This window comes from Palaemon carinicauda, chromosome 17 (assembly GCF_036898095.1).
Source record: "Palaemon carinicauda isolate YSFRI2023 chromosome 17, ASM3689809v2, whole genome shotgun sequence".
Taxonomy (NCBI): domain Eukaryota; kingdom Metazoa; phylum Arthropoda; class Malacostraca; order Decapoda; family Palaemonidae; genus Palaemon; species Palaemon carinicauda.
Window position 1 is genome coordinate 83259831 of NC_090741.1, and position 3957 is coordinate 83263787.

Genomic DNA, 3957 nt, shown 5'->3' on the forward strand with positions numbered 1-3957 from the left:
ATAATAATAATAATAATAATAATATTAATAATAATAATGATAATAATAATAATTATAGAAATATATGAGGAAAGTACGATGAAGGGGGTTAGTAGATATGTGCGTGTGTGTGTATATATATATATATATATATATATATATATATATATATATATATATATATATATATATATATATATATATATATATATATATACATACATATATCATTGCAATGCTTGCTTGCCAGAATGCATGAAATATCACACCTAGGTTTGGCTGAAGATAAATAGAAGAAAGACAGAGATGATGAGAACGAATTATGCGATGGAAGATGAAATATCATTGGAAGGAGAAAGGATTAATGAGGTAAAATCATTTAATTATCTAGGAACCATGATCTCCAATACAGGGTCTTTAGAATTAGAGTTTAGTGAATGATTGAAAAAAGCAAATCAGACAATGGCTAGGTTAAGTCAAATTTAGAAATCAAATCGCCTGAAATTACATATGAAAATCAGTTTAGTGAGTTCGGTCTTATTCTATGGACATGAGTCATGGTATGACAATGGAACTTATCTCCAATAGATTTAGTAGATTTGAGAACAAAGTACTCAGAAGGATATTGGGAGTTGAATGGCAAGACACGATTAGAAATGAAACTATAAGGGAGATTACTCGAGTACCATATGTGGATGATATCATGATGAGGGGTAGATGTAGATGGTTTGGGCATGCTCTTCGCATTCCCCAAGAGATATTAGTTCATCAAACGTTCAACTGGGCTCCACAAGCCACTAGAAGAGTTTGAAGATTCAGGACTACATGGCTGAGAGCTATGAAGCTTGATGTTGGAGATGTTGAATGGAGAAGTGTTGAATTAAAAGCTCAAGACAAGAGACGACTGGCGAAATCTAACCCAGGCCCTTTGCGTCAATAGGCGTAGGAGGAGATGATGATGAGATATATATATATATATATATATATATATATATATATATATATATATATATATATATATATATATATGTATATATATATATATATATATATATATATATATATAAATATTATATATATATTATAAATATATGTATATATATATATATATATATATATATATATATATATATATATATATATATATATATAAATAAATATATATATTTATATATAAGTATTCATATATATTATAATTATATAAATAAATATATATATAAATGTATATATACATATATATATATATATATATATATATATATATATATATATATATACATATATATATATATATATATATATATATATATATATATATATATATATATATATATATATATATATATATAATCTTACATTTCTCAACCTTTAAAATAACAAAATCTAAATATAAGAGAGATTAATAGCCAGAATACTCCCACAATACAAATGAAAAGATTTGTACCACTTATAAAGACACCGATTATTATTATTATTATTATTATTATTATTATTATTATTATCATTATTATTATTATTATTAAAGTTCTACCTTCCCACTGACATTGTCGTATATCAGACCAAAATTACTTAGCTTGACTACCAGTCAACACGCAAGACGATTGATCGGGTCGTTAGATTACTTAGTTACTTAGAGAGAGAGAGAGCGAGAGAGAGAGAGAGAGAGAGAGAGAGAGAGAGAGAGAGAGAGAGAGAGAGAGAGAGAGAAGGGCAGTGGGTTTCATGTGGCAATTGAATAGAGGCTCAATTCGTATGGCATATGAGGTAAATATCATAGTTAGTTGACTATAAGGGCAACGCACACATATACGCACACACACACACACACACTCGGGCACACTACTGTATCTTTTTTTTCTTGTTTTATTAAAGTTTATTCACATATAACTGTTCTTAAAATATTTGATTTTTCCTCGCGTCCCTTCCTCACTGAGCTGTTTTCCCTGTTCGAGCCCCTGGGCTTATAGCAATCAGCTTTCCAGCTAGGGTTGTAGCTTAGGAATTAATAATATATATATATATATATATATATATATATATATATATATATATATATATATATATATATATGTGTGTGTGTGTGTGTGTGTATGTGTGTACATATCTATATATATATATATATATATATATATATATATATATATATATATATATATATATATATATATATATATATATATATAAAAACATTTATTTATTACTTATATTTATGTATGTATATATATATATATATATATATATATATATATATATATATATATATATATATATATATATATATATATATATATATATATATATATATATATATATATATATATATACAGTCATTTCCATAAACCCCCACTAAAAGGTTAAGGACACTTAATCAGGAAGCAAGTTTCTATCTTTGATAACAGAGGGAAAACAAAGTCCAAATACCACTGACAGTCCCATATTGAATATGAGGAGAAGTGCCTTGAGTGGTTTGCAGTGATCTGTCGTTTGTTGAAAAAATAACAGAATTACAAGAGACTACGTCTAACGGGGAACGAATCCTCTCTCGATTCCAGCTGAAACAGGAGGACGTCCAAAGATGATAATGTCCCCAACGCAAGACTGGCTACTTTCCTCTTGGTAAAGGTAGAAGAGACTCTTGAGTTGTGCTAAGCAGCTCTTCTAAGAGAAGGACACTCCAAAATCAAACCATTGTTCTTTAATCTTGAGTACTCTCATAACCTCTCTACCATGGTCTTCGTCACTCAAGGGGTTAACTACTGCTACCAAACAATTCTTCTTCACTCGAGAGGTTAACCACTGCACTGTAATTGTTCAGTGGCTACTTTCCTCTTAATAAGGGTAGAAGAGACTCTATAGCTATGGTAAACAGCTCTTCTAGGAGAAGGACACTACAAAACCAAACCATTGTTCTCCAGTATTGGGGTGTGTTATAGCCTCTATACCATGGTCTTCCACTGTCTTGGATTAGAGTTCTTCTCTTAAATGTTAACTATTGCACTGTAACTGTTCTGTGGCTACTTTCCTCTTGGTAAGGATAGAAGAGTTGTGCTAAGCAGCTCTTCTAAGAGGACAACCCGAAATCAAACCATTGTTCTCTAAACTTGGGTACTGTCATAACATCTCTACCATGGTCTTCGTCACTCAAGGGGTTAACTACTGCTACCAAACAATTCTTCTTCACTGAAGAGGTTAACCACTGCACTGTAATTGTTCAGTGGCTACTTTCCTTTTAATAAGGGTAGAAGAGACTTTTTAGCTATGGTAAGCAGCTCTTTTAGGAGAAGGACACTCCAAAATCAAACCATAGTTCTCTAGTATTAGGTAGTGTTATAGCCTCTATACTCTGGTCTTCCACTGTCTTCAGTTAGAGTTCTTTTGCTTTAGGGTACACCCGGGCACACTGTTCAATCTTATTTCTCTTCCTCTTGCTTTTTAAAGTTTTTATAGTTATACATGAAAGATTTTTTTTAAAGTCTATGTTCTCAAAATATTTTATTTTGATTGTTAATTACTTCTCTTTTAGTTTCCTTATTTCCTTTCCTCACTGGGCCATTTTCAATATTGGAGCACTTGGGCTTATAGCATCCTTCTTTTACAACTAGGAATGTAGCTCAACAAGTAATAATAATAAAAGTAATAATAATAATAATAATAATAATAATAATAATAATAATAATAATAATAATTGGCAGAAAATACAGCAATGATGACGGTAACTTATTTGAAATTTAAACTAAACTACGAGATCTGTCTTGAAGAGTTTTATCAACTATCTAAATGAAAGAGTAAGTTTACGAAAGAGTATTGGAACTATTTTCCGAGCCTTACTCTATCAAAAGCCTTAGAATACCCCAAGGGTATCAATAGAATATTCTCTTATTCCTTTCCCCCTGCGATATACGAAAATGCACATTGTAGGAATTGTTTGAGCAAAGATCCGACAATAATTTTAGCCATATGGAAGCATTGTAAATGGTA